The sequence below is a fragment of the Protopterus annectens genome, chromosome 5.part1, assembly GCF_019279795.1.
Source record: "Protopterus annectens isolate FY-2018-M chromosome 5.part1, PAN1.0, whole genome shotgun sequence".
NCBI classification, from domain to species: Eukaryota; Metazoa; Chordata; order Ceratodontiformes; family Protopteridae; genus Protopterus; species Protopterus annectens.
The window spans coordinates 434716928-434744634 of NC_056736.1; positions in this window are offsets into that span (position 1 = coordinate 434716928).

A 27707-nucleotide genomic window follows, 5' to 3' on the forward strand; every position below is an offset into this window, starting at 1 on the left:
GGCATCACAGACGCAGCCATTATGGACGTCAGCAGTGGCACTGCGCACATACACCTGGACACCTGTACATGCATGTGTTGTGCCATGTACATCTACACAGCACTGTACAGGTGTTGGACAACCTGCCACAGCTCACCTGTATTGCATGTGTGATACACGTGGGACATTGTGTAATCATATGACATTAGCAGGGATGGTCATACATAGCATGTGCGCACGCACGTTGTACACACCAACACACAGCACCTGTGACACCACAAGGTGCATCAGTGCCACATTACTGCTCTGGACGGTTGATAGTGCAAGTGCCATTTGGCCATCGCACCATGTATGACTGTCATAGCACATGCAGCCTTGCTTGACAGGGCTGCATGGTTTGACAGGGTATGTCACATACATGGCACAGGGATGTGTCACACCTGGGGGGTACTGATATTGGGGCGGTGGCTGTCCATTCCATATGTCATTGCTATGTGTATATGGACATTACACATGTCTATCATCATGGTGTGGACAATGGCCTTCTGCAAGGTAGGCAGCATGCTGCTTGGTGGGGGTGTGTATGGTGCATGCTGGTATCGCACATCCATGCATACACATTACCCCTGACAGGTGCTATGTGCTGTGATATTGTTCAACACAGTGCTGTATGTGCCCACACGATGATATCCCGTGCACATAGATGGCAGCCTGGCCTGACATGGGTACCACATATGTCTACATCCAGTGCCTGCTGCCACCGCCATGTCAGCAGGTGCACCACACAGCACCATCCCTCCCACAGGGACCGTGGTGTTGGGCACAGCATAGGTATCCATTTATGGGGACAGGGATGTTCACATAGCAGGGGCACTGATGGTATCATCCATCGGACCATACACGTATGATGCACACCTCACACACCCAGCCCATTCAGTATGTTGTTCGCAACACTGACACAGCTATACTACTAGGCCAGGGGCATTCCCAGACGTACATACACAGATGCATGCACATCTGGTTGTAGCATGGGCTACAATGATGGTAGGGTTCAACACATACCATGTTTGACTGTGGCTGGCGCAGATGTTCTGTGCATGTGTCTACAAGGTGAACCTGTTCTACAGTAGCCAGCGGTGATGTGCTGTGCACATGTCAATGATGCACATTGTGTTGGTGTCTGTCTGTCAACAGGCCAGTGGTGGAACACACATGGGTATTAGTGATCACATATGCATGCCACCCTGTACAGCTGTACTGCTAACATCTCAGGTGCTAATGTGTCATGGACATGCACACCTTACCCGGGCAGGTGTTGGTGGGTTGCCACCCATACCCATCTCCTCTTGTGGGTTGCTATAATCCAACACCCTCTTTGTATTGTATGTTCAGGCTATGCACCTATGTGGGACATGTGGGCATGCAATGCAGTACTGCGTACCTTTGCACCCATTGCACAGCATGTCACACAGGTACACTGGCAGCCATACACTTCACAGCTTGGTGATGGTACAACAGGTGTTGTACACACGTAACACATATCCTGTGGGACATGTTCATATGTAGAGGCATGTGCAACAGTCACGTACCACTGCTACCCCTATATGACAGATATGCAGTACATGTGGCGGTACAGCGACTGTCACATGTAGTCATGCAATGCCCCCCTACCTACATGGCGTGGTACTGCCTGTGGGGGATATGCGTCTGCATCCATGCTGTGCCCATAGCTGACAGTTGTACATCGATATGTGCAACATACCTCAGTTGGTGTTCTCATGGGTGCATGTTCAACATGGCTCCGCATTGTTTGTGTCTGTCACACAGTCATTATTGTACATGGTTTACATGCCAGCCATGGCTTGCTGTATGTGATTCCATGTACTTCATTGGGATACCATCATTATACATTATAACAGTGTATTCCAGCCATCACATAGCCTTCCTAGATGACACTGTTAGCCAGCCAGTAGTAGGTGTTCCGCCATCTGCACATAGGTCACACAATACGAGGGCAGCTGACACCCATTCTGGGGACAGGGTGCTGACAGCTGTGGATGGGTGTGATGCTGTCGACAACCATGACTGCACCTGATGGTCACATCTGGATGGGTAACATTCACAACACACACCTACCTTCGCGTAGTAACACATCATCTCCAACAATGGACATTCCTGCCAGAACAATGTGTGCAGTATGTCTGTATGACCACTGTAGGCACCACTGGTGGCCCACAGCATGGCAGCCAACAGCACCGGTGTATATCCCGTGGAACCATGGGTTACACCATTCACAACACACCTGTCTCAGGTGACCCTGTTGTGGATCACAGTGCAGTTCCACACATCATGTTACACTAGGCATCATGCACTGTTATGTTGCGGACGTGTGAACAGCTGTGCAACTCAACATATGCACACATGACACATCACCTGGTACAACATATCTCTCATTCAACGTGTTATTGTGACCGCCCTGTGATGGCATTACACAGGCTACGTGTACTGGGACATGTGATGGCTCACCAGTGTATTCACCCTCTGGGTGTGTATCTAGCCAAGTGTACAGTAGGCAGTGGTCTGAACACAGGGACAATGTACATTGACCTACTGTGTCACTGCAACAGGTGCCTATGCTCATACTGTACTTATACAGGCATGTGGTATCTGACCGCTATGACAGTCCTGGTCGACCACACTGCTGTGGCACACATGACCTGCGGCCATCTGCCTGGGGTGTGGAGCACACATGTACATCTTCACATGCTATACTGCCTCTGTGGTGGTGTCACATGACTGTCTCCAGCAGGGCTGTAACAGGCAGGCACGGCATGGGGTCATGTGGGACAATGCTTGCACCTTCCACTGTGCTGCACACAAGTAAGGCACACACACTAGTGCACCACTCACATTTATCTGCAGTGACTGGGACCTGCCTCCATGCTCTGCGCAGCACGCCTGCAAGTACAGATTGTACACGGATCGTACCTCCCAGGCACATACCTGGACTGCAACACACACAGGTGAGGGGATCACACATCACACAGTGTTTTGCACACATCCTGGATAGTTTCCGAACACAATGCATCATAGGTGCTCCATGTGCAGATACCCATGTTTGTGACCACTAGACACATTGTAACACACAACAGAGTTTACATTGTACACCACAGGTTACATGCTGTCTGTGTTGTTATACTGTACATTGGGCCTCAGACAGCTGATACTGCCATGTGCTGACAGCAACCCACACTTCCCTAGAATGGACACCCATGTACCTACACATGCTTGAGGCATGCACTCCACCCAGCTGGATGACACATTACACAACACATACCATACCTACACTACCCTCAGCATGCACATTACCTCCATGTGTCTGGTGTGTTGCACCTGGGGTTATCCCCCCTTTGGTGGATGAACACATATGCTTCACAGCCCTGCTAGCCACACCCTGGACACACACCCATCGCAGCATACACGGAACATGTGTACTACAGCCAGTACTACTGACGTCTGCTGACAGCAGTTGTTAGTGGCATGACACCCCGGCAGATGGACAGTGTACATGCCTATGCTGACACATACCACAGTGCACTTCCGTAGCATGTACACAATGGTAGGGACCATGCTATTCCACACAGAGACATGGCGGTACTGACCTTTTCACAGGTGCCACGGTGGTGGTCATGTTCCATGCACATCTGATGTATGGGCACATGTGCAGGCTGTTGCACGGTGGTGTATATTCACATGTGTGGGGTGCATCACTTGTCAGCCATGGTGGGTCCTCGAGGTCCATCACATGCTCCAAGTCTAGCTACCTACACATGACTGCCACACATTGCAGTGTGGGGCCTCAGGCAGTGTGGTGGTATGTCTGTGTTGTTTGGCTACATCCACATTCAATGTCACATACAATAGTCACCCAGGCATTGCAGACAGAGATAATGTTGGCAACATGCCAGGTGATGGTGTACTTACCAACAATACACACTCTCACTCACTACAGGGTTGCAATCCATACATGGACATCGTAGTGTCCCTGTGGATACATACATGGTACTGACATGCACACATAATGTCCTGGGACACTGGCCCAATGTCACCTTCTGATGTCCCTAGCTGTTATGTCCCGCCAACCTGTTTGGTATGTGTCTCCACACCAGCCCACTATATTCACTGCTAGCCTGTTGTCGGACATTGTGTACCTTGACCACCGCACAGCCGCATCTATCGCACTACCCATGGGTGGCACTGCATTGCACGTGTGGGACTGCATTCATACAGCCATGACTTGACCGTTCTGTATGGCACTGGGGCACATCCTCACGAACGTGCTTCACGCACACATTGATGGCCTCCATGCCTTTCCTGGCACCCTTGTTGGGCTTCTGTGTGCCACGGCACACCACATACACTTGCTGCCCACCTGTCGTACCATTGCATGGGTGGTTGGGGTGGTACGGAGGGCAACACATCAGACGTTGTCCTCACATTGCCCTTCAGCACCATTCCATGTTCTGGTGTTGGCAACATACACATCCACCTGCACATCATACCCTGTGTCTCAGGATGTTAGGCTGTATAACTCCTGGACAGGACACACAGTGGTGCAAGCATATCATAGTACCTGCTACATGTCAGGTACATATGGCATTACACAGTCCTCAGTCATGGGTCCCCTCATGTTCACTATTTGCTTACATACACAACATGCTGTCACAGAGTACTGTCCATGCCTATATATCCCACATCTACATACCTGGCACCATTATAGCTCCACCAGCTCATACCGCTAACGACCATATGGGTGTCAGTGTGGCAGATACATCGTGTGGGTGTCATGGTTTCAGGATGCATGACACATGGTGCATGCACATCACCTTTGCATAGCAGCATTCACCCACTGACTATCACATGGATACTGGCCCCGTACATGCATATCACATTGTACATGGTTGCTGTACACACAAATGCCCCACACGGTCCTGTGGTTACCGTATTCCACTGTGGCATGGTTACACTTATGCAGGGCCACACCTATCTGTACTGTGTGTGATGCTGGTACATAGGTAGCCATTGTACCTGTGGCATACACACATCTACACACGGTCGAGGGTACAATACCACATTTATGGTCTACCTTCCACAACGGATACGACTTTACATGGCACAGCATTGTCATGCCACGATGTGTACCAGGTTTGGATAGTTTACATATGCGGCTGACAGACGGAAAACACATCTGTACACATCTGCATACCACATACACAGGGGTGTCTTCTGCTCTGACACGGACCATGTCCTCTGCATTACTGATGCATATACTCCTCATACATGACAATTGCAGTGGGCAGTGTGAACGGACTGCTCATGTATATGTGCACACATGCCACACTGCATGGGCTGGGCTTCTGTGTTACTTCCGCAGACACAACACACACCATGCTGTGGAACATAGGTCCTGTGCACATCCCACAGGGACACACAGTGGCACTGTTCATGTGATAGCTCCCTTGCTGTTTGAGTGACACGTAGTCATGGTACCACCACAGCAGCAGTACTGTGTAAACATGCAGTTGACACCCACCTCTGCTGTTCACAGGACACTACCATGGGGGGGGTGACACTACTGTGTACACTGCACATGTGTTTACACATGGACCTGCCAGACTTCATTGTTGCCCACAATGCCCCTGCTACAGACCGTTTGGGCATGGTTACTTGGTGTTCCTTCCATTCTGGATGGCTATGATGCTACTACTCTGTCCCATACCTACAGGCCAAATGTATCCTGTTATTGTACATACCAATAGGCAATGCCTCCATTATGCATGATATGCCTGTGATACTGTGTATAATGTCTGTCATATCCACCATGACAGATTTACATTACACATAGTTGACATAGTATCCCCTACTTCAAGGCATACGTGCACGTTGGGTGCACATTACGTATGACATCGACGGTATATGCCCATACACATGTGTGCTGTGACAGTATACATACATGTCCTATCCCCTGCTATGGCACTTCCTTGTTGGACATCCCCTGCCAGCATCGGCATGTGGTCTGGCATTGTTCTCTCTTATGCCCCCCTGTGGCAGCCCTTGTGGTGTCTCGGATGTGTACATGATGTCCCACTGCTGTGCACACGGTGTCCACAGTCGGTATGCTCAGCAGGATAGCACTACATAACCACCTTTCACCACTCTCTGCATTATGGACAAGTATCATTACTTACAAACACCATTCCCATACAGTACAGCTTCGTCATACACATCATGCGTTACACACCCGTACATATCGTGTGTTCTACATACCTTGTCGGTGTTTCATTCCGTTTTTCGTTCCGTGTATCGGTATTCCTATTTATTACTCTTTCGGTTGTACACTGCTGGTTCGGTATGAGCATACGGTTTGAATATCCTGGGAGTCATCCTTATATCTGTCGATACCTGCAACATGTGGGTTCATCCCACCAATTGCTGTTCCTCAGGGTGTAATTGTGCGCATATCACCTGTGCATCTACTTCATTCGGACATTACGTGTCGTAACTGGGGTATGGTTGGATTCCTCACCTGGGCGTTGGCTATTTGCCCTACCTTCGTGGAGATGGTCTGTATTGTGTTTTGTTATGTGTAACTGCAGCCGCTATGTGTGGCGAGAGGTACAAATCGCAGTGGTGTTAGCCGTGGATTGTGTGTGTTGGGTATGGTATTAGGTTCGACATGTGGGTGTCCCTGTCCTGACGGCGTCTGTTGATGGCGTTTTGCATTCGGATGTGTAACATAGCTGTTGTATTCCTTTAAACAATGCATGCAAGTATGCATCCGCTGTTGATTGTGTTTCCCACGCGAGATGTTGCGGTTATGCAGATGTCATTGACTGCCTGTATGTTTGTGCTGCTATTACGGCGTGTATCCCTTTAATATGTACGATGGGGGATATCGGAGGTTGTAGGTGACGGATACGGGTTGTGGGCCTTGCATCTCTACATACAAGGTATGGTTGTCTGTGTGCTCCATCCCTGCCTGGGGAATTGACAGTTGATTGTCTGTTGGTCTGGGAGTGTAGGTTGTGTTGTTGTCATGTGGTGTTGGTATCGCCTGCGTGTGTGCTTCATGCATGTATTCCTCCGTCACATCTGTGGTGTATCGGCGGTTGTTTGTACGTGACGACTATCCCTTGTCATTCTGTCCCAGATATTTACAGTCATTGTGGTCGTGTTCTTGGGATTGCCTGTTTGCCAGTGGTTGCCACCTATTCAGGTGGGGATTGCTTGTTTGACACTTGTAGAACACACAGCGGTATTTACGGGCCGATACGTGGCCACGGTCAGTACCGAGGTAGCACATACGTATTTCCGCGGTACATACCTATTGCTGTGTGACTTTGCCGACGTATCGTTTTGCAATTAGCATATCGGTGTCATACATATGGTCGTGATTAGTACATACGTCCTTTCCATTTCCTGTGGGGTATATCCCTGTGCTACATTCTGGGAAATTGTCACTTTGCATCGTTATACGTCGCCACACACCTAGCCAGGGTGGGGCACTCACTACTACTTTGGGACTACTGGTGTACATATGCCTGTGGCTACTGTACTGTATGCCTACACATATTATTCCACTCTGCCTCTAACATGGCACCAACATACACATATTACAGAGACACACACATTACACTCGCACAGCGACACACACGGCACCCTCACCGCACACATACACATACTACGGCACTCACGGGGACGGTTGCACACAGTGCCTGCGTGGGCCACATCACTGGCAGTGGTGTCTACCTCCCCCCTCATATCCTCATCGTATTACCCGCGCATGTACTGTTACTGTACTGTGGCCTGGCGATCATTCTGACTCGCGGTTATGCATTTCGGTATGTTGCCCTTTCCATGGTTGGTGGTATCCTCTTCTGTTAAACCTCCCGGATGCTCAGGTTGTCGTTTCACTATGTATACTATGTGCAGATCTCGCGTGTTACATCTTTGTCACCTTACATCCCTCTGATTCCCTGTCTTACCTGTAGTACTTATATGTATATGTGTACATATATTTCTATATAGGTAATTATATCTATCTACATATATGTATATGCACATATATACATGTTTATATGTATACACCTTGCGGCGAATGTGGCAGCATACAGCAACACCGTCTGCTGTAGGACCCGCGTACGGTTCAGGTGTTGGCGTTCCATACTCCGCTGGCTGTTGGGTGTACAGTGTTTGGGGGCTGCCTATGTTGGAGTCACACATGGGGCCACCCATACGGTACACTTTACGGGTGGTCATGTTTGTGTGCCGTCCATTTCACTGTGTGTGCAGGTTGGGAGGGGTCAGTCCATGGGGTCTACGCTGTCAGAGTATGTGCTATACGTTCCCTCTTTGCCAGGGCATAGGCATATTGGGTATTCCTCCGTCTGCCTACTGGGGCTGGCACAGTGTGTTCATGGTCCTGAACCCTCTGTGCCTGGACTGGCCTTGGCAGTTGTGGTGGGCTTTGTGGCCCTTCACCATTATGTCCCTGCAGCAGCTGCTTCCGCAGGATCATATTATGTAGCATGGCACATACTATGAATATGTGGGCACATGTGCCTGGAGAGTACTGCAGGGCTCCACCGGATGTATCCAAGCACCGGAACCGTGATTTCAGCATCCCAAACACACGCTCTATGATTATTCTGGTTTGTGCGTGTGCCTCATTATGGCGTTCTTGCATGTGTGTGTGTGCATTTCTAATGGGGGTCATCATCCACGGCTCCAGTGCATAGCCAGCATCCCCCACAAGGTGGCCTTGTGGGATGTCCCCCCTGGCGAATACCTGGTACAGCTGTGAGGCATGCCAGATATGGGAGTCGTGGAAGCTTCCAGGGCTGCCAGCACACACATCCATGATAATGCCCTGCGCATTGCACACGACCTGGCAATTGATGGAGGGGAATCCCTTGCAGTTTATGTAGCGTCTACCCTGCTCCCCAGGTGGTGACTTGATTTGTATGTGCGTACAGTCTATCGCACCCAGTACCTCCGGGTATTGTGCCACACGGTGGAAGTGGTGCATATTGCTAGCCAACTCCTCCTGAGATCTGGGGAAGTATGTATGCTCATTGGCATGTGGTAACATGGCATCCAGAAACTGGTGTAGTACCCTGGAGGCTGATGCCTGTGAGATGCCCATTATATCCCCAGTTGGCCTTTGAAAGGTACCTGTGGCCAGTATTCGTAAGCTTACACATACCTTTGTGTCCACTGGGATGGGCTCCTCTCTGTCATTTCTTGTTCTCAGACGTGGCTGGCACAGCTCCACTATTTGCTGTAACATGTCCCTATCCACCCTGTAACGCTCTACTATCTCCAGGTCTTGTAGCCCCTGGTAGGTTACCCTTGGTCTGAACACTCTCCTTCTCCTCTGAGGCCTACAGTAGTTGTCGGCACCCTCCTCCGCAACACCGTCTGTCTCTAACACATGCTGATGGATCACGGCCATGGCAGCACCCAACATGTACATTTTAAAAGTTCCCCGTGTGTTTACACCTATGGTGCGGCATTTGGGAATACACGGCTGTGTGTTGTGTGCATTCACACTTTATACTGTTGTGCTGTACACCCGGTGATGTCATAGGGTGTGTCTGTGCGGCCGTATCTGGGGATTATCTTGCGTGTTTTACCACTGGCACTGCAACGCTGTTGCCTTTGGTGTTGCATTACCCTTGCCTGCAATGGATTAGCTTTCGACCTTCCCTTACTGTTTCTGCATATTGCACCTGCTATTTCCTGGCATGCATCCTACAGAGCCCTGTCATGTGTAGTTTCTGGGACATGGCATATCATGCGTTTTGTGTGCCGCCGCTGTTATGTTGCCTGTCTGCTTGGCTCTGCTGTGTCAGGTCTTCACTCTTTGCAATCTGCTACCTCCCCTACTTTATTTGCATTCATATACCTCCCCTATCCCGTTTTGCAGGTTTCTGCATGCAGAGTTGTCAGCTGCCGCCAATTGGCCTTCGTGGGTTGATTAGTGTTGATTGCTCATTACTACTCCAATTACACTGCTTCCGCATTTCCTCATATTCTCAACATCACCTTCCTGTTTCCGATGTTATTTGCGGGGTGAGCATCACATGACTGGGTTAAGGGAACGTAGTCATCCTCGTGCACATGCACCTCTGCGCGCATTGTGTGCTCTCAGCTCAACTATTTCCCCACACGCCGGTCCTGTGGCTGTGATGTGCAATGTACAGCCCAGGTTTGCTGAGCTCCAATGTGCTTCCTCCTACAGTGGCACACCCCTCTGCAGGTGACATGTATTCCCTCTGGGCCACTCCTCGGTGTATTACCGCTGCACCGTTTGGTACAGCCTTACGCCGGCGGGGGTTTTGCGATTCAGTATTATCTGCCTCATTTGCATGGCATTGACTACTAATTCATAGTTACCACGCTGAACACTGCCGCGAGTCCTTGGCAACCCTTGCACCGTGGTTGTGGCTTTCCATGCATACCATGGTGTATTGTGGCTGTGAAGCTGATGTGTATTACGCTGCTGTTTTATAACATTGTCATATTATTTCATTGTTTTGCACCTTCCGCAGACATGTCCTGGGGTTCTCCTGTGAGTTTCTGTGGACATACCATTTATGTTATTATTTACATGTTGTGCATGTTTTCTTTTGACATTCTCTGTGTCTTTCGCCATTGGCATATGGCAACAGTGTGATACCTGACGCTGACAGCCTTCCGTTACTCCTATGTTATGTTTGGGAAAATGTAAACCGTTTTTTTTTGGTTTACATTGCCGTGGCCTTATGCTACGCCTGCGCCACTTCGTGGATCGCTATATGCCTTCATTTGCATGGTGCAACACCGCACATGGGGTGTTTAGTATACCTACGCCGGAGGTGGTGCAGATCCGGTGCACGCCGATAGTGCACGTGGGATTGGATCGTACCTGAATCGCTCGGCGGCCATATCTGGTGTTGTAACGCCTACGCTATGCGTGCGCCTGGCGCAAGGTTCATGAATCCCGGGGATAGTCTAATGCCATTACAAGCAGTATGGATAACAAGGACAGAATTTCAAACCTAGAAAGAGACAAATATTGTCAATATTTGGAAAAAGTCCTTTGCACTTATTGGCACCCTAAATAAGAAAATGCAGCCCTTTGTAAAAGGCTTCTGAAGAAAAAAGCAGATCTACCTTAATGAATTATCAGTCCATCTTACAAAACAAGCCAAAAAGGAAAATATATGCATTGACAGTTATGCAAAAAAAAAATAAAAGAAAATGAAATACATGATCTAAAGACTCTTTGAGATGTAGTATAAGGACAGCTAGAAAAAAACAAGCTGAATTTTGTTTAGAACAAAATTGTTTTCATTAAACATCTGAGGTTTATTGCCTTAAATAATACAGCAACAAACAAAAGAAAAAAAGAATGGTTAAGATTCAATAAAATGCTCACTGCACATGACAATTTTCCAATGCACGTTGGTCAATTAGCATGGTGGTAAGAAAATATGTGAAAAAGACCTTATTATTAGTTCAATACCATGTTTATGAATTGAATGGTAGCATTGTCAGACCTGTGATAGTGTTGTCTTTAGAGACCCATTCATTGCATTAGCAGAGGCACTCCCCCTACAAGCACATGTGCGAACACACACACACACACACACACACACACACACACACACACACACACACACACACACACACACACACACACACACTCAGGCACCAATGCGCACATACACAGACATACATGCATTCATCAACAAGCACATAACACTCAGTCACACTAATGTATGCACTCAGCCATACACTCGTATGCAGAAAAGAACACACACGCACACACATACACACACACACAAACACACACACACACACACACACACACACACACACACACACACACACACCACACGTGCGTGTGAACTAACACACAAATACACTCAGACATACACTCATAGCCAGAATCTTGATTCTTTATCCAACCCCCTAGTACAACCACCCAGGAAAATATGCACGCACACACACACACACACACACACACACACACACACACACACACACACACACACACACACACACACACACACACGCTCGCCCGCATGCCCTGAGAGATACACACGTATATACACACACACACACACACACACACACACACACACACAAACTAATACCCCCTTCCCTAAGAGTATCTTTGCAGAAATTAATTGTACCATATGTTCTACAATAGGAGTAAATGGGTGACCCCTGTGTGTTTACAATGGTCACTTTGTCCTCCTGCAGTAAAATTTTATTTAGCCAAGCAATTCTCTGAATCACATGGCTGAGCATATTAAAAACCGAGGACATTTCTAGGGGAGGGCACATGATTTATTAGCATTAGTTACCTACCTGGACCATTGTTTTAACATGCTGCTTCACCTTCACCTGCAATTTGTTCTCTGCAGTGAAGTCTCTGTGAGAGTAAAACCTTAGCAGCAAATCATTATCTGAATCAGAATGGTTTGGCATGATGTGGAAACCTACTGAGCTTAGGCTTTTACATCGTGCTAAGCCTTTCTGAACCTGAGGGAATGGTATTATAACAGATAAAAAATGACCACTCTTTCTTTTCTGCACATTTTTTGTAAATGACACTGTGTTCTATTTTTATTATTTTTATTTTATTTACATTTGTTGACTGGGAAAATCCGACTTAACACAGGTCCTTTGTCAGTGGAGGCCCAGGGAGAAGAGCTCCACAATAAAGATGAATTTAGGTATATGATTACAAGAAGTAGATGTAGTTGTATGTATAAAAGTAACGTTAATACAATCATATTTCATGATGAATAACATAGTACATACAGTACTCACATAACATCTGTGCCATCTAAGATGGCATGAATTCTAAGAATTAAATAGCAGTTATTCACATTGTTACAGTAAAAAAATTGCAGCAGTATTATAAATAATAAGCTTTCAAGCATCAGCGTTGGCTGTAATGAAAGGTAGTTAGTGGGGTGAAAGAGAGGTTGATGGTGGATGGAGTGGGAGATGCTAGTGAGGAGTGTTACAAGGGCATAACCAGCATTTTTTAGGAGAGATGTAAGTACAGCTTTGAAGTGAGTGCATGATGGTACAGAGGTTATTGTGGGGGGGAGGATGTTCCATAACTTGGCTATTGAGCTGGAGAAGAGTACTTCTCCAGCAGACTTCTTGGCTCTGGTTACCTGTAATTGATTTTTGTTGCTGGAACGTAGTGGTCTAGTGGTGTAATAGGGCTGGAGTAGATTTTGGAGGGATGGGACTTTTAGAGGATGGTTTACTAGTTTGTGGGCAAGTGAGAGTTGGTACCATTAAAGGAGGTAAGGGACTTCTAGCCAGCCAAGTTCAGTAAGTGAGAGACAGTGGTGACTATAGTAGGAGGCCCCGGTGGCAAACTTGGCGATTTTGTTTTAGCAGGTCTCGAGTTTATTTAGATTGCTTTGCCATAGGTTGGCATATATTGGAGAGGCATAGAAAAGGGTGGAGATAAGGTGGGAATTTGCAGCTGAAATCCTGGTTGTTTTGGTGAGGAATTGCTTATTTCTGTATAAGGATCCTAGTTTTATGTAGACTTGTTTATGGTCACGGAAATGTGAATGTCAAATTTGAGATTATTGTCTCTCTCAACTCCTAGCAATTTGGTGTGATCTGTTGAGGAGATAATGGTGTTGTCGTGGGCTATAATATTAAAGTGAGAGTAGGTTTGAGTAAGTTTGGTGGGTTGGAAGATGAGGAGTTTAGTTTTGTTTGGATTGAGTATTAACTAGGCATCAGATAGCCAAGTTTCAAAAGAGGAAAAGGCATCCTGTGTGACCATTTGCAGTTCGGGTAGGGATTGGGCTGAGCAGATGATGGTGGAGTCATCTGCATACTGTATGAGAGAGCCTTGTTTGGTGGCAGTGACTACATTATTGGTGAAAATGGAGAAGAGTAAGGGTCCAAGGATGGATCTTTTTGGAACACCAATAGAGACAGGTAGTTGGGGAGATATGTAATTCTGCCATATAATGGATTGCTGGTGGCCTGTCAGGTAGATCGGAAGCCAGTTGGTGACAGTTTGAGAAAAGGATAGGTTATTGAGAACAGAAATTAGTTGTTTGTGTGGGACCATGTCAAATGCCTTAGACAGGTTTAGGAAAGTTGCAGAGGAGAAATAGTCATTCTAAGTATTATGTGGGTGACAACTGGACAGATTATTGATAATTGTCCTACAATATCCACTGAATAGGTACTGAATGGTATCTGGATGGATAAAGCTGCTGGTCCAAATGACTACATTCTGAAAAAGACAGGTAGTTATCCGGTACTAAGACATACAATACATATTTATTTAAACAGTTCTGACATCAGTTATAGATCTGAAATCTAGAAAGGTACAATAATGGTACCATATGCAAAATGGGGTAATATTTCAACAGCTGACAAACTAAAGGCTTAAAAGTTTAAGTAACATGACTGGAAAATGTCATCTTTCCATCTCTACTGCAAATCTACAATACTATTATCCGATGTCATCATCTGTAGTCTTGTTTGGTTTGCATACTTAAAATCTAACATCTGTATAACTAGTATTATCTATTTTATTGTATCACTTATTCTGTAATGTAGTGTTCTGTCTCATCACTGCTTGATTTCTGCATTTTTATTCTCTAGCTTTACCATGTTTTGTTTTCGCAGTTTTTCTCCCAGACCTCTACCGAAAACAGGCTAACCCTGGCCTCCCACTAAACAAATGTAAATAAATAAATAAATAAAAGTTAGGAGAAACTAGTTCTAGATAGTTCAGAGACATTTACATTAGGACTAGTCCTGTGGTGGTTGGAGTCCCAGAAACATTGGTAGAATGAGTGCAAGCTATGTACAAGGACCCAATAACTTAAGTAAGAACAGTGTTTGTTCTTAAAGAGGGGGTTCTCAGTGGGAGTGGGTGTGCATCAAGGTTTAGCTCTGAGTCTACTGCTGTTCATATTCGTGATGAACTATATCAGCAAACAGCTTGGAGGGGACAGAGCAACACAATTGCTGTATATAGACAATGTGGCATTACAGGCAGATTCTGAGCAAGAACATCAGCGAAGGAAAGGAGATTGTAATGCAAAACTGAAAAAAAATTAGTACAGATAAGAGAGTTGTAATGGCAGCAAATGGGGGAATCAGAAGCTGAGAACTGAGATTGAAGAGAAAATAGTGCAACAGGTTAATAGCTTCAAGTATCTGGGACAAGTGGTTGAGAAGAGATGTCCAAATAAAAAGAGGTCAAAGTTAGAATCAGAGAGGCCTCGGTCAACTGACACAGAGTGTCAGTAGTATATGATAAAATAATGACAAAACAGCTGAAGAATAAGATGTACAAAAACTGTGCTGCAACCAGAATGATGGTTAAAAAACAAAATGTGCAGTTAACATACCTCTCAACCTGATAATATCAAAAATCTGGACAAAGGCCCATGAAAAGTAGGTACAACTGGCCAAAAATCTGAATACTGATAAAATGTGCATACATAATTATGTAACCACACCCACTCCAGTGGAATTGTGGGATACTAACATTCAAAAATAAATTGAAGAACAAAGAAAATATTAAACAAAAAATATAACCAGAATAGTAATTATAAATATTGTAAATTGCTTTGTTCCATGCATATTTTCTCACTATTGAAAGCTTACACTATATTTGAATATTACTATGCAAACATACTAAATGTTAAGTAACTATTGAGGTTTGACAGGTTTAAATATGATTGTGTATATCATGATGTATCCCAATCTTTCTGTGCATCTTTGCATTCATATTGTTTGTCACAGCCTGATAATCATTTCGATTCTTTTCTGCAATTCTCTCATGCTGAGGCTAAAAGAGGTCCAGGTGAATCAGTGCTATGCCCTGGTTAACTAAGAGAAAACCTACTCCTCAAAGCACAACAGTGAACTCTTTTCATGTTTCTGATATAGGCATTAGAAATTGCTGCTCCCCTACCTTGGAAAAAAAGAACACAAGAAAACAATTGCCTGTCTGAAGACATGACATAATATGTCAGGATAACGTGTTAGAATCTAAAAGAAAATGTGCACCAATTATGCTGAATGAACAAAAATGCAAACATATTCAACAGGAAAACAAGAACAAATATCACATGGTCTGTGCTTCCCTTAAACCACAAACAGACATGCATACACTTGCTCTGTCTGCTGAAATGCTGTTAATTATCATTATAGTTTAGTTACTGCATTCATAAAAACAAAAACATAACACATTTCCCCGGATTCAGCAATCCCTGCACGGTGTGCAGGAACAGTGCAAGAGCTCATGTAGGCAATATGGCCACCGTGCGATCCAGGAATTAGCTGCAGGGACGTGCACGAGCACTCCTGCACTATTCCTGCACAGACTCAGCTCCTGTATGCAAATTACCCCATTTGCAGGTGAAAACCAGTCAAATAATGTGAATATGCGATCCAGGAAGCTGTCAGCCAGCCTTGCAGGACTAGTGTAGTATGCAGAAATGTACTCGGTTAGTAACCGAGTACATTTCTGCAAACTACAAAACGGAGCCATGACAGCTACAAATAAAGTGTGTATATTATGCGGAAACCATGCCAATGGCCAATGGCATGCAAAACAGTTGCAAAAATAAAAAAAATAATAACTTTTTTTAGCTGATTTTGGCTGTTTTAAGTGTAGGGCAAATGGGATTGGGCCTAAAATATAAAAAATAACCTGAAATAAGCATTCTAACCAAAATCACTATTTTGCCACTATACTCAATGGGAGGCAGAAGACAACATGGCCAGAGAATAGTGGTTGCTAAGGGAGGAGGCTCAGTGTGGGACCTGTAACTATGCAATAGCAGGCAATCATATCCAAATGAGGGGAATGATACTGAATCCCAGATTCCCCTCAATGTTAATCAGCACCCAAGAGTGTAAGTACAGGAACACCATCGTCCAAGCCTAAGAGTTAGCTGACATCATAGGGGGTTGTGTCAGGCATACTGTAAGTATATTGGAGCCCTGTGGCTCGGGTTTTCCCTTAGCTTAGCAGAGCTAAGCAAGGGGGTGTTTCTGAGGCAGCCTAGCACTCTTTACATTGCCTAAGTGGGTGTGCGTGCCACGCACTGAGTTTAAAGGGAAAAAAAAGTAAACCAGGAAATAGCAGCTCTGTGCACATTTGAGCACTGTGTGTGCACGGTGCGCCACCGGGTTTAAACAGGAAGGCAATGGGAAGGGAAAACAGCAGTAGGAAGATAATCAAGGAGAACTAGCATAGTTGGCAGGGGAAATGTATCAGAATTAGCCAATTACACAGGCAGCATCCCAGCCCAGAACACTACTATAAACTATGCAAACACCTTTCCCTTTGTTTTTTCCCACATACTCTGCACCACCGGTGTATACAAGTGGGGAAATTTTAACAAACAAAAACCACAAAATGATAGGGGCTGCAGTAGCTATCATACATCAACATGTGGAAGAGGCTGAGGGTGTGAGGATGAGAAGGCTGTCAACCAACCCACAGTGAGGAGATGGAGAAGAGTGTACAGACCCAGGGTAACCTACCAGGGGCAACATGAGCTGGAGATAGTGGAGCACTATAAGGTGGACAAGGACTTCCTACAGAAAATTGTTGAGCTGTGCTGGCCACACCAGACACACAGAACTAACAGTGGGGAACCTATCCCAGTGTATACCAAGGTATGTGTAAGCCTACGAATACTAGCCACAGGTACCTTCCAAAGGTCAACTGGGGATATCATGGGGATCTCAAAGGCATCAGCATCCAGGGTACTAAACCAGTTACTGGATGCCATGTCAGCACATGCCGGTGAGCACATATATTTCCCCAACATCCGTGAGGTATTGGCCAGCAATATGCATCTCTTCCACCAAGTAGTAGTGGGTGCTGTAGACTGCATGCACATATGCATTGAAGCACCACCCAGTGAGCAGGGTAGGGTCTACATCAGCCGCAAGGGTTTCCCCTCCATCAACTGCCAGGTCATGTGCGATGCCCAGGGCATTATAATAAATGTGTGAGCTGGCTGCCCTGGAAGCTATCACGACTCCCACATCTGGCATCTGACACAGCTGTACCAGAGATTTGTTAATGGGGACATCCCTAATGGTCACCTAGTAGAGGATGCTGGTTGCACACTGGAGCCAGGGCTGATGGCACCCATCAGAAATGCACACACACCCGAACAAGAACTCCATAATGAGGCACACTCACAGACCAGAATTATAATAGAGCATGCATTTGGGATGCTCAAGTCATGGTTCCAGTGCCTGGATACATCTGGTGGAGCCTTGCAGTACTCACCAGCTACATGCACTCAAATTGTCATCATATGTGCCATGCTACACAATATGATCCTGTGGAAACAGCTGCAGCAGGAACAACATGGGGCAGGGCCACACAGCCCCCCACCATTGTCAAGGCCTGCACAGGTACAGAGTGACTCAGAGGAGGAACAACCTGAGCCTGCCCCAGTAGGCAGAAGGAGGCATGCCCAGTATGCCCTGGCCTTGGCAAAGAGGCAATGCATAGCACATACACTGAGACAGTAGGGACCCAGGAAATGACACCTCTCTCTGACTCGCACATACCGTAAAAGTGATGCCAAACATGACACTACCTGTGCTCAACCATGTATAGGGAGTATACTTTGTGCACCTGACATAGGCAGCCCTCCAGCATCATCCTCAATACTGGCACATCCACAAGGTAAGTCACTCTTCCTACCAATTGCCAAATGGAGTTGTATGTGTTGTTACTTGTATCTATGGCATGGATGTGAGCATGCAAGGCAATCGGGTGGCTGAATGGAATGCCAGCAGATAGTAGACACCTACAGTGGCAGCATGAGATCTGTAACAAATACTGGTGTCACCACAGTAGCCAGTATTACACATGGTGACAAACCTCACTGCAGAAAATGTGCTGGGCCACATGTGTGCCCATATAACACACACATGCCTTTCATGGAGGCTCACATACCCAACAACAGTCTCAGCCAGCAGGACAGGTGTAGACAAACACAAACAAAGGCTGTGATATGGCCTCTGAATGATGGCTATGGGTAACCCCCCCCCAGGCCTATACAAATAGACTACAACAGGTCAGGCAGTGGGATGTTAGTTCTGAAGGGTAAGAAGTCAGAAACTGATATGTAGGTCAGTCAAACCTAAGACCTGTAGTACACTGATATGCCTCTAGTCAGCATGATAGGTTAGAATACAGAATGAAATGGAGTACCTGACATACCAGTACAGTCATAGCAAATGTGTACAAGTGTCAGGTGTGCGCCCCCAATCCTATGTAAAAATGCACCAACAGTCTGGTGTGCCCCCCCAATCTGATGTAGACACATAGTAACAGTCAGGTGTGCCCCCCTCAAATTCTATGTAGAATTGTAGTAACAGTCAGGTGTGCACCCCCATTCCTATGTAGATACGTAGTAACACACAGGTGTGCCCCCCCAATCCTATGTAGACATGTAGTAACAGTCAGGTGTACCCTCCGATTCCTTATGTAGACACGTAGTAACACACAGGTGTGCCTCCCCAATCCTATGTAGAAATGTAGTTAACAGTCTGGTGTGCCCCCCCTAATCCTATGTAGAAATATAGTAACATGTATGTGTAGGTATAATGCCAGTGGAGCACAGATTACCTGAGCTGGCCAAGGTAGTAGGATAGATTGTAGCATGTGTACAATATGTAGGTCTGCGTGTGTTAGGTTGGTGTTTGTTTTATATTGTGTGAGAGTGGTCAGTATGTATGCATGGTCAGGTTTGTCCTGGTGGCCATTGCCCAGTACTGCTGATGACAGGGCCAGGTCCTCACAACTGCAGTGCCAAACACAATGCTTTCCAGTATAACACATTCTAGCAGTAAGCCATTGTAAATGCTTGGAAGTAATATATGTCACCATCTGAAAGATGGACATGGCAAGACTGTCGGGCCAGATATACAAGCAGTACACAGGTGGAAGTACCTCAGACAGACAGTGTATAATGTATAACCATTAAATGGACACACACTTGGAATTGTACATACAGGTTTGCAGCACATTATCTGGGTTTGTAGTAGGGAATACTGATGTCATCTGGCCAAATGCTCGCAGACCACTAAGGTCATAGGAATGATGTATTGAGAAACAGCTGATGTCCCTGCACAAACCAGCAGAAGTGGAATGCCCCATGAATATTTGTGAGTCAGGTGCAAGTAGTGTCCATAGCACACACGCACCCAGCTCACCCAACCATCACCCACAGGTACTACTCCGGTCTTTTCCCTGCTGTTGGGAATGAGTACAATATGACCCCCACCTGTGTATGGCAATAGCGAAAGAATGCAGCATGCAGTGCAGGTGTCCCATGCAGGTGTGTCCCTAGTTGTAAGCAGCACCCTGCCAGCATCCAAACCACTGGATCAATACTGACAGAAAGTATTGGCATGAACACCTAGCACACCTACCTTGTCACCCCAGGGGAATATACTGTATTGCAGTCTGGGACTGTAGGACTGACAGAATGCAATGGCCTGCTACAGCTAGCCTGCATCACTACCAAATGGCCTGCAGTCCTCTGCCAAAGGCCTGGTTCTCACCCGTACTGCCAATGTATGTTATGTCATGGACTCCCAAATAACAACATAACACAGTCCACAGAAACCATATGCAAGGCCATGTGGACAAACCACAGTAACATGTCCACCATGTCCTACTGCATGAACTGTGAACCAACACCAATATGCTGCTGTAATGAGGTGATAACTATAGGAAAAGTATCAGAGAATGTATGCATAATACATGGAAGAGGATAGAATAATAGGGGGGATGGGAGCATGGGCAGCATGGAGTGTGCGAAGTCCAAAACACAGCTGTCTGCACATACAATACCTGGCTGCAAACACAAAAATGGGTGGCTACAAACCTGCTCATAAACCACAATAGGGGTAATGCCCTGACTTATGACCCATGCCTCTGGGTAACCTGTGCGAATCTGTACACCTGTGAGATACTGACACAGCAAGATAAGGCCATACTGTCACATCGATGGATGTACAAGTATGGGATCCTCTGCCACCACTGTACCAAAGTGCTGAACCAAATACACAGAACCAGCAGCAAGTGTCTGCAGCTCCCTCTACAGATTGGCATGACTTTGCAAGAATGTGTAGGCGTTTGACCACAATACTGGACACAGCTGCATTCACCCTGTGTTCCCCAGGACATCACTGCAAGCAAATATGTCTACCTGACAGTACTTGATGACATAAAACATCACAGTGTATAACAGTACACATGTCTGAATATCTCTGCTAACACCAGAACCATGTAGCAGAAGCAGCACAGACACAATTACCTACAGTAACCTACTATCCCTTGCCCATTTTTACCCCATATTGTCAAATGATCTACAGATATCCTGCAGAAACAGTTTGCTGTAGGTGTAGAACATAAAAGTCTGCACTGGAGTACAATCTACTTGGAATGGATTCACAAATTCAATACAGAAGGTCAAACAGTGAACAATGTACATAACATATCCTCTTTTGAACTATCTCCTATACATAATAAAGCATTGAACAAAGGACTTAATTTTGTCCCGACCTCATTTGTTCCTGAACATAGTTTGGTCAAGGATATTCATGACTTTTGTAGATTGGTTAATCTCAAAAAAATTTTTTCAGATAATGATTTTTCTCAAAGATCTTCTGATTTTAAATTCGGTAAGTCGGATTTTCAACCACCAATGTACAAACATGTTGCTATTTTTAAGGAATGTGTCATTAAAGATTTACATTTTTCGACCAGATACCAACCTACTAATATATACAATCTTACCCAAGCAGAAAAACTAGCGTTACAAGAACTTCAACAGAATCATGACATTGTTATCACTCCAGCTGATAAGGGAGGTGGTATTGTTGTTATGGATCTCCAAATGTATCAAGCTGAAGCTTTGAAGCAACTATCTGATGCTTGATTTTATATCAAGATGGGTGTTGATCCGACACCTAACTTTAAAATACATATAGATTATTTTTTTGGATCTAGCTATGGATGAAGGTATTATTAGTAAACATGTTTGTAAACAACTTAAAGTGGCTGAGCCTATTGCTCAATATTTATATCGTCTTCCAAAAATTCACAAACATCCTACCTACCCCCCTGGGAGGCCCATTGTTTCTGGGAGAGGCTCTCTAACCAAACCATTATCTGCTTTCCTCACTTACTATCTTAAACCTTTATTGCCTAATGTTAGATCTAGGCTACAAGACACAACTGAATTTTTAAATATCATTCAGGATTCACAGCTGGAAGCAGATTGGTGGTTATGCACACTAGATGTCTCATCCCTTTACACGAGCATTCCCCATGACGCTGGTATTTCTGCCATCTCTAATTGGTTGGATAGGTCACACTTATATACTAATGGTTTCAATAATTTCTTTTTGACACTTACCGATTATGTATTAAGAAAAAACATTTTTTATTTTGAGGGACAAGCTTATTGGCAGACCAGAGGCACGGCTATGGGGGCATCCTTTGCCTCCATATATGCTGATTTATTTATGGGATTTTTCGAACAATCATTTATATATGATTCTGATCACAACTTGTATATCAACAACTTGGATATCTGGAGAAGATATTTAGATGATTGTTGGATGGTGTGGCAGGGTGATAAGACACAAGTATTTGATTTTGTTAAATATCTAAATAACAATCCATGGGAGATCCAATTTACTTTAAACATACAATATCAAGAAATTGTGTTTCTGGATGTAGTAGTTTGTAGACAGGAAGATCACACACTTGCTACTAGGGTACATAGGAAGTTCCCGCAATATAATACATTATTACATGCATCCAGTTTTCATCCCCGCCACATCACCCAAAGCATCCCGAAATCCCAATTTTTACGTCTCAAACGTATTTGTTCATCTGATGAGGATTATAGAGTATGTGCACAAGATCTGTCTAATAGGCTTGTGAGTCGTGGATAGTCCAAATATCATGTTTCCAATACTTTGGACTTGACCAAGGAGATATCTCGGTCCACTTTATTACAATACAAACAACATGGGAATGAGGACAAATCTAATATTGCTCAACCAATCAGGCTTGTTACTATATTTGGGAATAATACAGTCAGATTTAGGGAGATTATTAATAAACACTGGGACATTCTGAAGGCTGATGAATATCTTAATGAGATTTTACCAGAGAAATGTGCTTTCTCATATCGCAGGGGTCACATTATTCATTCTCAATTGACTCATTATAAAAGATATAAACCTGCCACAACAGTTTAAATGACAATTTTTGGTGACCCTCTGGTTGGATGCTTCCCATGCGGACACTGCAGTGACTGTGAACAAATTTTGAAAACTAAGGAATTTTCTAGCAAAAACACCTCTAAGGTATATCAGATCAACATTTTCGGCAACTGCAGTTCAGATTGGGTTATCTATTTAGTGACATGCACCTGTTCTTCATTTTACGTTGGTCAGACATCTAGACCTTTAAAATTTAGAATTAGTGAACATCTTAGTGCCATCAGAAATCGCAGGTTGTCCAATGCTTTATATAAACATACTATCAGTCACCCTACTTCACAATTGAAATGTATTATTATTGACAAGATTTCTATGCATAGAAGCTTTAAAGCAGGCTGGCACGATAGACTTAACAATATGAAATCAACTTGGATTACCAGGTTAGGGGCTCTTTTCAAACCTGGATTAAATGAATTGGAATAAGTGTCAGCCTATTTTTCTATGCATCATAATATGCATATTTCCTATGTATCATGGAATGTATATTTTATGTATTATTATATGAATATTATCACATTTCTAATATTGCATATATTATTCTATATGAATATAATATTGTTTTCAGCACCAATTGTGTATTATAACTTTAGTCATGTTTTTGATATATGCATATTGAATGTGAGTTAATTTAGGGGATATGCCTTTAAGACATCTTGTTATATCAACACATCTTTCTATATAAAGGTTGTACCAGGATGGAGCAGTTTTTCATTATTGTAATTATTTACACTGAAGAAGGCTTAATACAGCCGAAACCGGTATGTTTTTGGATTAATAAATGATGATAATATAGCCGTATTCTACCTTGTGCTGATTCGTTTTTGGATCGTTTTTTTCATACTGGGCATGTGCCTATATAGAGAAATGAAGGCAACACCAGACAACAAAATACTGAAAGGTCATACTGGGCATGCTCACACACTTAAAGAAATGAAACCCATGTCTGGCAACAACAGAGGACCATACATATCTGACAGTTGCAGATGTTAGTGCATACACTCGTCAATATGCACCAGTTATGCCTTGCACACACACATTGGATAGGAATACACACATATATCGAGGGACAACACACCATAATATGCCAAAAGTACACATACATTGATGTGTGGAAGAGAGTGACAGTAATAAAGAGCCCTCCATCATGAGGCCTGTCCCACTCAGCACACAGCCAAATGGCTAAAACCACATGATGTGTAAATGTCCCTCACCATAGACATTTGCCTCTGGAATCCCTCAGCATTATAGACTCTGTGGTGCTAGTGCTAACTATGCAACATGACTGTATAAGGCAGTAGTCATCTAGCAGTTGTATACATGTACCTGTGGAATATAAATCTGTATGTGGCTGAGTGTGGTGTGTCTGCCTCTAGATGAATGGGTTATGGTCCATGCACACAAACACTGCCCTCCCCATTGCCCTACAATGGCAAGCCTGCTGATGTCAGTCACTTTGAAATACAACTTTGGGGAAAGAGTCACCCACTAATCTCTGTGTCATGTCCTATAACAGTGTAATGCTGTAGTATGATAAACTAGTTAGGTAGAAGTTCTATTCCCAGACATGGCAAGAGTGGATGTTTGTGTGTTAGTTTGTCTGTGTAGGGAGCAATACTTTTGATTCCATTCACAGTCACTACAACCTCCAGTACCCTTCTTTAGCAAGCCTGCTGTTGTCATTCACTTTGAAATACACCTTTGGGGAAAAAGTAGCCCAATAATCTCTATGGGACATCCTATAACTGCATAATGCTGTAGTGTGATAAACTAGTTAGATAGGAGTTTTATTCCCAGAGATGGCAAGTGTGGATGTTTGTGTGTTAGTTTGTCTGTGTAGGGAGCAATGCTTTTGAGGCCATTCACAGTCACTACAACCTCCATTGCCCTTCTTTGGCATGCCTGCTGATGTCATTCATTTTGAAATACACTTTTGGGGAAGAAGTAATTCAGTAATCCCTAGGGTACGTCCTATAACAGCGTAATTCTGTAGTGTGATATAGTAGTCTGGTAGGAGTTCTATTCCAAGACATGGCATGTGTGGATGTTTGCCTGTGTAGGGAGCAATGCTTTTGAAGCCATTCACACTCAGTACAACCTCCATTGCCCATCTTTGGCAAGCCTGTTGATGTCATTCATTTTGAAATACACCTTTGTGGAAGGAGAAGCCCAGTAATCTCTGTGGTGCGTACTATATCTGCATAATGCTGCAGTGTGCTAAACTAGTTAGGTAGGAATTTTATTCCCAGACATGGCAAGTGTGGATGTTTGTGTGTGTGTCTGTGTAGGGAGCAATGCTTTTGAGGCCATTCGCAGTCAATACAACCTCCATTGCCCTTATTTGGCAAATCTGCTGATGTCATTCATTTTGAAATATACTTTCAGGGAAGAAGTAGTCCAGTAATTGCTGTGGTGCATCCTATAACAGTGTAATGCTGAAGTGTGATATAGTAGCTTGGTAGGAGTTTTTTTCCCAGACAAGGCGTGTGTGTTGTCTGTCTAGGGAGCAATGCTTTTGAGGCCATTCACAGTCAATGCAACCTCCAGTGCCCTACTTTGGCAAGCCTGCTAATGTCATTCCCAATACACCTTTAGGGAAGAAATATTTCAGTAATCTCTGTGGCATGTCCTATAACTACATAATGCTGTAGTGTGATAAACTAGCTAAGTAGGAGTTCCAGTATCAAACATGGCAACTGTGAGACGTGGAGTGTGTGTGATTCATATCCTGTGTGAAGGTGGCTGTGAGTGTGTAACAACTGGACTCATTGTGGAGTGGGTTTTGCAAATTTCTTATATGGTGGGCCTATTATATGTCACAATGTCCACTGTACAAGGATAACAGATGTCAAGCAGTAGAGAGGCTGGGGTTGCCAATCCATACCCCTACATGTGACATCAAGGCATGGTGAACAAATTAGGCAACCCTTGTATTACCCAGAGAACACTCTCAACCCATGTCTCATACACAAACACACTCACCTAGGCAACAACCGCTTTGTTGGTAGTACCCTGCATATTGCCCACAGATAGTAACCATGGTGTGATTGTAGCAGACTACAGAGGCCATTGGCACCCTGTCCCATCACTACAATAGGCACATAATTGCAGACAGTGCACCTTCACTATATTCCCCACTGGACACCTGCAACAACAGTAGTGTAATCAAATGTGACCCACAAAGGACATACCATGCCTTAAACACATGCCCTGTATGGACAGATGCCACTGACACCAGGGAATACCTGTATCATGCTATAAATGTAGGTGCAGGGTCTTCACCTTGAAATACACCTTTAGCAAAGGAGTAGCTCAGTAATCTATGTGGTGTGTACTATAACTGCGTAATTCTGTAGTGTGATCAACTAATTAGGTAGGAGTTCTATTCCCAGCCATGCCAAGTCTGGGTGTTTGTGTGTGTTAGTTTGTCTGTGTAGGGAGCAATGCTTTTGAGGCCATTCACAGTCAATACAACTTCCAGTTCCCTTCTTTGGCAAGCCTGTTGATGTTGTTCACTTTGAAATACACCTTTGGGGATGGACTAGCCTGGTAATCTCTGTGGCAATTCCTATAACTGCGTAATGCTGTAGTATGATAAATTAGTTAGGCAGGTGTTCTATTCTCAAACATGGTTTGTGTGTGGGTTAGTTTGGCTGTGGAGGGAGCAATGCGTTTGAAGCCATTCACAGTTACTACAACCTCCAGTACCCTTCTTTGGCAAGCCTGCTGATGTCATTCACTTTGAAATACACCTTTGGGGAAAAAGTTGCCCAGTAATATCTGTGGTGCATCCTATAACTGTGTAATGCTATAGTGTGATAAACTAGTTAGGTAGGCGTTCTATTCCCAGACATAGCAAGTGTGAATATGTGTAGGGAGCAATGCCTTTGAGGCCATTCACAGTCACTACAACCTCCAGTGCCCTTTTTTGGCAAGCCTGGTGATGTCATTCACTTTAAAATACATCTTTGGAGAAAACGTAACTCAATACTCTCTGTGGTGTGTCCTATAACTGTGTAATGCTGTAGTATAATAAACTAGTTAGGTAGGAGTTATATTCCCAGACATGGCAGGTGTGGATGTTTGTGTGTGTGTTAGTTTGTCTGTGTATGAAGCAATGCTTTTGAGGCCATTCACAGTCACTACAACCTCCAGTGCCCTTCTTTGGCAAGCCTGCTGATGTCATTCACTTTGAAATACACCTTTGGGGAAAAAGTAGACCAGTTATTGCTGTGGTGCATCCTATAACAGTGTAATGATGTAGTGTGATATACTAATTTGGCAGGGGTTCAATTCCCAGACATGGCAAGTGTAGATGTTTGGGTGTG